Genomic DNA, 10,647 nt, shown 5'->3' with positions numbered 1-10,647 from the left:
AAATCAAAATCTGTCTTGGTTTCATATACTTCTTCATTTTCTTAAGCTATCTTCATTCATAAATTTTACTTCAATTGAATAATTTTATAGTAAGTCGAAATCAGTCTGTGCATCATTTTTTCTTCTGATTAAGATGTTAATAAACTATATGCTTAAGATGTTTCTTCAATTTGATTTTCATTGAAGAATTCCCCAACAAATCGAAATCTGGATGCTTTTCTTTCTCAGAAATTGAGAATATTAATATCACATTTCCTTAGGCTAACTAATATTCCTTCAATTTGATTTCCAATCGAAAATTACTATAGAAAATTGAAATTTGATCTTTCTTCAATTTGGTTTACATTGTAGAATTCTACAGTAAATCGAAATGTGTTTTGGTTTCATATACTGCTTCATTTTCTTAAGCTATCTTCATTCATAAATTTTTCTTCAATTGAAGAATTCTATAGTAAATCTAAATCTGTATGTGCATCAATTTTTCTTCTGAATAAGATGTTAATAAATTATATGCTTAAGATATTTCTTGAATTTGGTTTTCATTGAAGAATTCCACAACAAATCGAAATCTGGTTGCTTTTCTTTCTCAGAAATTGAGAATATTAATATCACAATTCCTTAGACTAACAAATATTCCTTCAATTTGATTTACAATCAAAAATTACTATAGAAAATTGAAATTTGATCTTTCTTAAAATTGGTTTATATTGTAGAATTCCATAGTAAATCAAAATCTGTTTTGGTTTCATATACTTCTTCATTTTCTTAAGCTATCTTCATTCATAAATTTTACTTCAATTGAAGAATTCTATAGTAAATCTAAATCTGTCTGAGCATCAATTTTCCTTCTGAATAAGATGTTAATAAATTATATGCTTAAGATCTTTCTTCAATTTGGTTTTCATTGAAGAATTCCATAAGAAACCGAAGTCTGCTTGCATTTTTTCCTCTGGAATTGACGAATTCTACAGAAAATGGAAATCTGGTTGAGGATCATCAAATCCTCTTTTTCGCAAACTGCCTTCATTAATAAAACTTTATTCAATTTGATTCTAAATGAAGAATTATATAGTATTTCCCATATGTTTAAGCTATTAAAATCTCGTTGTGAATCTTAATTGTTTCTTCATAATAAGCTCTTAATGAAACATAAGTTTAAGCTGCAAATCTTTCTTCTATTTAATTTCCAATAAAAAAATACTTAAGGAAATCTAAATTTGTGTGATCATCATTAAATTCCCTTCATAATAAGCCGCTAATACACCATATGTTTAAGCTTTCTTCAATTTGCTTACCAATGAAGAATTCCTTAGCAAATCGAAATCTGGTTACGTATGTATGCAAAGCAGTAAGAGAAGGAGAAGGAGGAGCGTTGAAACTGAAAGCCAAACGAAGAAGAAGGAAAGAACACCTTCGTAAGAACTGGTCGCACGCAGAACGTAATTATTATAATTGTTGGCTTATTTTATAAAATAACTGCGAGATAAATATCTGGCCGGAGCCGGGAATTACATTTCAATTATTGTTATTACTTTCCGAGGTCCAATAAAATTTATTATCCACGCGCGATTTACGGCCGACGTCGTATTTAAATGCCTCAGCATCGGGAATGATGGAGAACGCAGCAGCATTCTTTCCCCCCGACTCTCCAAAACCTAAAGAATGGACGCGAAGGAAGGATAGAAGGGAAGAAAAAAAGATAAAAATTGAGATATGCAAAACTGTATCATTTAAATAGGAGGGATTCATCCTACTCGGAGAGCGCATATAATTACGGTAAATGCGAGCCAATTTTCAACTGGGCTCCCGTTTCGAGGATTCACTGCCTCTTTTCCTTCCATTTTGTACTACTTTATTACATTATTAAGCAATTACATTCAGACACACACGATGCTTCAAGCTTTTTTTTTTCACGTACTTTTCTTCTAGTGCTTGAAGGGATACTTGAAACATTAACGAACAAATAATAAGTTTCTCATTTAAAAAAAAGTATAAAAAAAAACTAACACAGTAAAGTAATATAGAAATCTCATAAAACATATTACAACAAATTTTCAAGTTATTCGACTTTCGAGTTAAAATTTTCAAAAATCTTCCTTTCCAAATGCTAAAGTTCTTTCTTCAATTTAGTTTACTAAGTAAAGTAATATAGAAATCTTATAATTCGAACACAATATGTTACATATTACAACAAATTTTCTACTTTCGAATTGAAAATTTGAAACGAATTATTAAATTTTATAATTTTCCAAAGAACATTTTTTTAAGTCTACGTGGATTTACGTTTCTATTGGAATTTTTACTTTTTGTTCAAACTTTAACCTATTACAAAATTTGATTTGTTTAAACCATAAATGCAGATTTTTAATGTAGTTTTAAACTGTTTTGTTCGAGTTTCAAATTTCATTCTTTAATGTTTTTTCTTTAAAAAAACTCAATTTTATTTGAGTTTTGAACCATTTTATTCGATTTCTAAATAAGTGTTTACGTTTTATACGATTTCTATTAAATTTCAAATTATTTACTTTAACCTATTACAAAATTTGATGTTTCAAACTGTTTTGTACGAGATTCAAATCTAGACTTTTGTTCGAGTTCTAAACCGTTTTGTTCGAGTTTCAAATTGTCCAAATAACAAAATATTCAAAATCTACTAAATTCTTTAATGTTTATTCTTTAAAAAAAAAACAATTTTATTTGAGATTTGAACCATTTTATTCGATTTTTAAATAAGTGTTTACGTTTTATACGATTTCTATTAAATTTCAAATTATTTACTTTAACCTATTACAAAATTTGATTTGTTTAAACCATAAATGTAGATTTTTAATGTAGTTTTAAACTGTTTTGTTCGAGTTTCAAATTGTCCAAAGAACAAAGTATTCAAAGTCTACTAAATTCTTTAATGTTTTTTCTTAAAAAAAAAACAATGTTATTTGAGTTTTGAACCATTTTATTCGATTTATAAATAAGTGTTTACGTTTTATACGATTTCTATTAAATTTCAAATTATTTACTTGAACCTATTACAAAATTTAATGTTTTAAACTGTTTTGTACGAGTTTCAAATTGTCCAAAGAACAAAATATTCAAAGTCTATTATATTCTTTAATACTTTTTCTTAAAAAAAAAACACACTTTTATTATAAAATGGTTCAAATTTTATAAAATTTCAAATTATTTACTTTCTATTACTAAAACTAAATTAAATTTTGATAAAATTAGAACTGAATATTTGTTTCCTTATATAATTCACAATGATTAGAACGTGTGATAATGGATTGTAAGGTGAATGTCGTAGAAACGTTAGTTAATTCAGCATGAAATCCACACTGGACGATGTAACATAGATTAGACTGAACGGTTTCCTTTCCCGTTTTCTATTTTTTTTTATTTTTTGTTTCGCTCGAAGCTGGCAGCAGCATCCAATGCAGCAGGAGAGGCGGCTGCTCCATTCTTAATGCCGAGATGAATCATGATTCTTTTTTAATCGTGTTTGCTTTTATTGGATATTCGTGGTTTGGAACACTTTGCGCGTGCACAGAGACGAGATATAATAAAGAGTAAATTAATATGTCGATGCGAATCGATGGGAACGGGTTTTTCGACTTCGTCTTTCTTGCAACACACACATTAACTTCTACACAACAGAAACCAAGAAAATAGGGATAAAATATACAGGAAAATAGAGATTTCCAAAAGTTAAATATCTTAGTATTATGTAATTAATAACAAAAAGGATGATCAGACATCAATAACGTAATTGTAAAGAATTCTTGAAAATTCGCAGTTTAGTAAAAACTATGCATTTTATCATAAAATTAGTTTACTTAAGTGTTTCATATAGAAAATGAGAAATGTGTTACATCAATATTTACATTTTTTAAATAGTTACAAGAAAATCCATGCATATTCATAATTTCATAAAAATGATCATAAAATTTATGTAAAAAAAGTAAATTAAATAGTGAATTTGTGAGAGTTTTGTGAAAATTTGATATAGTTTTATCAAAAAATTAAATTATTTGAAAATTTCATAATAAATTAGGAGTAATAGGAAGAAATAAACAAGAAAACTTACATTTATGTAAAAAAATATCTGTTTTCCAATAAAATCATAAAAGTTTTGGAGAAAAAGATTTATTTAGAGAAAACTTACATTTTCTTAAATAGTTACAAGAAAATCCATACATATTCATAATTTTATAAAAATGATCATAAAATTATGTAAAGAAAGTAAATTGAATAGTGAATTTGTGAAAATTTGATATAGTTTTATTATAAAATGAAATTATTTGAATATTTCATAAAAGAAATAATGTGTGAAGAAGTAAACTTACATTTTCCCAAATAATTACAAGAAAATCGATACAAATTCATAATTTTATAAAAAAAAAATCTATAAGTTACATAAAAAAGTTAAATTAAATAATGAATTTGTTAGAATTTTGTAAAAATTTGTTATAGTTTTATCAAAAAATTTAATTATTTGAAAATTTTATAATAAATTAGGAGTAATAGGAAGAAATGTGTGAATATAAAGAAGAAAACTTAAATATTCCAAATAATTACAAAAAAATCGATACAAATTCATAATTTTATAAAAAAATGATCTAAAAGTTACGTAAAAAAGTTGAATTAAATAATAAATTTTGTAAAAATTTGTTATAGTTTTATCAAAAAATTAAATTATTTGAAAATTTCATAATAAATTAAGAGTAATAGGAAGAAATGAGTGAAAATAAACAAGAAAACTTACATTTATGTAAAAAAATATCTTCTTTTCCAAAAGAAATCATAAAAGTTTTGGAGAAAAAGAAATGTACAAAAAAAAGTGAATTTGTTGAAATTTTGTAAAACTTACATATTTCATTAACTAAGCAAATTAATTATGATATTTCATTCTATTATAATAAATCAATAGAATTCAAAAGCTTACATTTAAAAAAATTCCAAATTTTAATAAAATTTCACTTTTCAAAATTAACATTTTATTTCCAATAATAATTTTGAATGAAATTAGGGTTGAAAATATTGAAGATGTAATAAAAGTTATAATTTCTTTTCTTGAATGAATGAATAAATGATGAATGGGTGTTTCGTGCATACGGGGATCGATCGATGCGAAGGTAATTAAATTAATTAAAATGCTTTAATGAATTCCGTGTATATTTGTAAACTGTTCAACAATTTATTGGAGCCGTCCGCAATCTATAATTTAATAAACATGTATTCTACGCGAAGGCATTAATTAACAGGTCGTAACGTTAATTAATCAATGGTGGATACGGTGGATCTCACTTCAAAACGAACGCTGCTGCTCTCTCTCTGTCAGAAATATTCACGTAAATTATGCACGATGCAAATTATGAAGGTTTTTTTCAGCTGATTCCAATTTTATTATTATTGTATGATCCAATATTTCTGTTTGAATGTAGAATTAATGTTCCTATTTTTTTTTTTCATACTAAAAACTTGAAGTTTTCTTATTAACAACTTTATTAATTAATTTATGAATAGATTAACTTATTTAGAAGACAATTAAGAAGATAAAAGCAATTTCTAAATCTTTACACTCAAATTTACGGTTTTCTTTAGTTAAATATATAATTGTAGTAATTGTTAATATCAAATTTCTCATTTTACTTTACTTATATGAAATTAATGTAATATACATTTGTATGAAACTCAATATTATAATTAACATAAATTAAAAAAAGTCTTACCTTGTATTAATAATAGTAATCTGTTGTTGATCTGATTTACTTGAAATTTTAAGTATTGTACACCGATTAATTTCGAGATTGTAATTGGAATTTCCAAAAAAAAAAATTAAAATCAAGTTTTTTGTAATTATATGAAATGAGTATTAATTTAATAAATTTTTATATAGAAATAACAGCTTTGAACTTTTCAAGTAAATATATGCAATTATAATTTTAATCAAAAATCCATGTAGGTTTTAACATACATTTTTTTTTTAAATTTGTTTCTTTATTAAGTGTGCTGTGAAAGTATTTATTTAACATGTTTTAAGCTGAATTTATGTTATTATTTTGAACTTTTTTTAGTATTTTTCTTTATCAACATTTTACTGTTATCTATATTAGTTTACTTCAATTTTTGAATATTTAGTTTTAGGAAAAAAATTGAAATTATTCAATCTTTCATTCTTTCAATTTCCTGTTTTCTTTACTAATTTCCTTATAATTATATATTTTTTTAGTTTATATTTATACAAATAACATGATTAAAAACCTCTAGAAAACTAAGTCAAAACTAAATATAATTGAAAGTTTTATATATTTTTTGTTCTTTCTTTGAGTATTCGAACAAGTATTTTTATATTTGTTTATCAAAATTAATTGTTTTTCATGTTTCAATAAAATTTGATGCAATTTTTAACTTCTTTTGTTTTTCTTAATAAAAATCTAAGTAGGTTTGAATGTGCACTTAAGGTAATTTGATTTATAGTGTTTTTTCATCTTCTTACGATTCTTCATTTATTTTCTCTATAAAAGTTGCTCCAAGGAAAAATGTTTTAATTTGACTGACTTAATTGTTTTTGTATATGCCAAAAAAAAAATATGTAGTTTAATTCTTCTTTTGTTTCTTCATTATCTTTTTTCTTTATAAAAAAAATCCAAGAAAACCTACAAATTGAAAAGGCTTGTTTTTTTCTATTGTTTCTTTATTAAGACCCAGTCAGGTTTAATTAAAAATATACTTAGATGTAATTTGTTTAAATGTTTATTTTTATTTTTTGTTTCTTCATATTTTACTCTTTGTATATAAATATTGTCTTCGACTTTTTTCAATTTATAAAAATTCAAGAAAACCTGTCTATTGTTTTATTATTTGCTTATTATAATAATTTCGTGTAAAATTAACGTAATGTTTATGAATTTTCTAGAAGGCTTGTTTCTTCTTCTATTATTTCTTTATTAAAATCCAAGCAGTGCAATTAACGCAATTTTTTATCAAATTTCTAGAAGGCTTCTTTCTTCTTGTATTGTTTCTTTACTAAAATCCAAGCAGGTTCTGAGTATATACTTTTAGATTGTTTAATTCATGTTACCTAATTTGTTTAAAACTTTATTATTTCTCTTGTTTCTTCATATATTACTGTTGTTTCTTAATATGTTTTCATTTCTTATTTCTTCTTGTATTGTTTCTTTAGCAAAAGCCAAGCAGGTTTTGAGAATACAATATTTAGATTGTTACATAATCTGTCAAAACGTTTGATTTTTCTCTGTTTTACTGTTTGTTTCTTAATATTTTTCTTTGATTTCTACATGTTTTTTCTTTTGTCTTTCTTCAGATGAATGTGGGATGTTGGTAAATTCGCATCCAGCGCGACTTCCGAAGGCAGACTGAGCCCGTTTTGTAGGCAGAGGGCAGCACTAGTGGGCGTGGCCAACACCATAGAGTTCGCCGCGTTTAACGCGTGGTGGGGGTAACAAATAGGCGGAGCCTATAACACTATAATCTTTTAACACACAACACTGCACACATACACACACCCATATATACATATATATATATATATACACACACACACATCAATACGAACCAACACACGCGCACGCACTAACACATACACACACACACACGCATCCAAACGAGCAGTGAAAAACATGTTTTATAGGTTTCAGTATCTATTATACACATACACACACGCATAGACTGGCATGAGTTAATGTGGCATAGATTTCATGTTATTCCCTTGTATTTGTATCTTCGTTTGTTTGTTTGTTGTTTTTCTTCATCTTTTGTTTTCGCCTATCCGTTGTTCTCTCTCTCACTTCGATCCTAGTTATGTCACTAGGTGTCTCTGTCGATTCTTCTTGCGGTTGGTGGAGTCTTCTGGTGTCTTTCATGACAATTCCTAGATAATTTTTATTACCAGACAATTTTCATTCTATGGCCGTGTCGTCTCTAGCATATTAAACGGTTACAATAACTGCGGCATTGCTGCAAGGACAAAACAGAAGACGAGTGAATAGTACACATAAATAAAAGGAGAAAGAAGAAAAAAACAAATAAAAGAAGAAGAAAAACAAATAAAAAGTGGATGGAAACTGGGATGAGCAAATAGTTGAAGAAGCGAGACAGTTTTATTTTTATTATTTTCATGAACTGGGAGACAAATTAATTTGCCGGAATCTACGCGAGAAATGCGCACAGGGAGGAGGAAAAAGGACGAAAGAAAAAATTTATATAAATGGCATTTTCGAGATGGCGATTGCTAAAAAGGGAATATATGCAATTACACACCTCCCCTTTTTATTTCAATCTACTTTACTGTCTGCTTCACTAGTTTATTGTACTTTTATACCTTTAGTCTTTATACAAAATCTTTGGTAATATATCTAGTTAACTATGTGGAATGTTGTGAAATGATGAGAAAACTAATTCAAAAGAATTTTTTATTTTTCATCAAAAACTTGTGGAAATTTCTACCTTTGGTCTTTATACAAAATCTTTATTAATCTATACAAATAATTTAATTTAAAAAATATCTAGTTAACTATGAGGAATGTTGTGAAATGATGAGAAAACTAATTCAAAGGAAATTTTCATTTTTCATCAAAAACTTATAAAAAAAAATAATACAATCGATTCTCTTTATAAAATTGTCTAGATTAGTTTATTTTTGGATCATTCATTTTTGTATTCAATGAAAAAATTTGCGATAAAATGATAATTTTCATCAAAAACTTGTGGAAATTTCTACCTTTTGTCTTTATACAAAATCTTTGTTAATCTATACAAATAATTTAATTTAAAAAAATATCTGGTTAACTATGAGGAATGTTGTGAAACGATGAGAAAACTAATTCAAAAGAAATTTTCATTTTTCATCAAAAACTTATAAAAATTTCTTAATATATACGATTCTCTTTACAAAATTGTTTATATTAGTGTACTTTTAGATCATTCATTTTTGTATTCAAAGAAAACATTTGTGAAATGATATGATAATAATAATGATTAAACTAATTTAAGAATAAAATGATAATTTTCATCAAACACGTGTGAAAATTTCTTAATAATTCTTATGATTTCACTTTACAAAATTGTCTAGTCTAGTTTGAGTTTTGGATCTTTAATTTTTCTTCGTATAAAAATATGTGAAAGAATAATGAGAAAACTGATTGTTAATTGTTACCAAAATCTTAATAATTCTTATACAAATGATTTCACTTAAAAAATGTTTAGTTTACTTTATTTTAGTTCATTGGATAGAATTAATACTAAATTTTGTTACAAATAACAAAAAGAAGATACTAATTAAAAAAATAAACCAGAAAACTAATTTAAAACTCAAATTCCAATTTGCATTTTTCCAAACTTCTTTATAATTCTTCTACAAAAAAAAATATAATTTTAACTAGTTTTCTTTACTGTATATCTTTAGTTACAATTCATATAAAACACAATTAAAAGCATTCATAAAACACCTATCAATAGAAAATTATATTTTCTTTTATTAATTTATCAAAATTTCTTCAAAATTAAGACTTAATACTATTTTTTTCAATTAATTTAATTTTTAGTTTTTAAGTAAACATTACTTCTTCAATTCTATTGTATTACAAAAACATTCTTTAAAAATGAAAATAGTAAAATGTTCCTGTGAATATTATTTTACATTGATCATATATCAATCATTGATATATTTTGCTTCTATACAAATTCAAACAAGATTTGAAATAAACAAACAAAAAAAGTATAACTAAAAATTAATTTTATTTACATTTTTCAATATATAATTAAATTATAATTTGTTGTAATCCAAGCGCGATTCACATGCAAGCAGTATTAAAAAGATGCGGTTTCCAATGACAACCTATACTTTACAACATCGTTGATCTTTTTCTTTTAATTTACATTCCCGTAGCTCATTTGATGTTTAAGCATCGATCATTTTTCTCTCCATCGGAGGTTCGTCGTGTTAGTAGTAGTAGCAGTAGTAATGATGATGTCGCGTCTGACACTGATCCGTGGAATTTTATACGAGTATCGGGTAATGATTACCACCAAATCGAAACGTAATCGGACACGGGCTTAATTTGAATATCGGGTTTATGGTAATCCGAACAAACGCCGAGCACAAAACAAAAGAAAGCACTTCAATCGCTATCAAACATTATTTAACAATAACATAATCATTGACGCAAAATACAATAGAAAAAACATACAAATAATTGTATTTAACGACATCTATTTTCCATATCAATTACAGTAATTAGTGAAGAAACAAAGTTGAAATAATACAGTTTGTTTACTTTAAAAATGATAAATGTGCATAAAGATCCAATTTATTTATTAATACATATCGTTTCGTATATAATTTGTAACCATTTATTATTCATACAAAATTGTACCTTTTTTTCTCTCTCTCTCTCTGTTTTTCGCATGTAATTTGGAATTAAGTTGTAACAACGTGTTATAGTGTATAGTCTGCAGCAGCAATGTACGAGTACGCTTCTCTACGTCTATTTTGTTCACTGTAGTTTGTTGTTGATGAAATATCAATTAGCATAGCTAATGTGGGATTCCGAGTGCCCTCCGACTACGAACGCGTGTCCTTCCGTTTACATAACTCGCCGTAAATTGGTTTCGTGGAAATGCGCTCATTCT

Source organism: Nicrophorus vespilloides, unplaced genomic scaffold (assembly GCF_001412225.1).
Source record: "Nicrophorus vespilloides isolate i.1.1-1 unplaced genomic scaffold, Nicve_v1.0, whole genome shotgun sequence".
Classification (NCBI taxonomy): Eukaryota; Metazoa; Arthropoda; class Insecta; order Coleoptera; family Silphidae; genus Nicrophorus; species Nicrophorus vespilloides.
The sequence above is the reverse complement of the archived record's forward strand: the minus strand, read 5'-3'. Positions refer to the sequence as shown.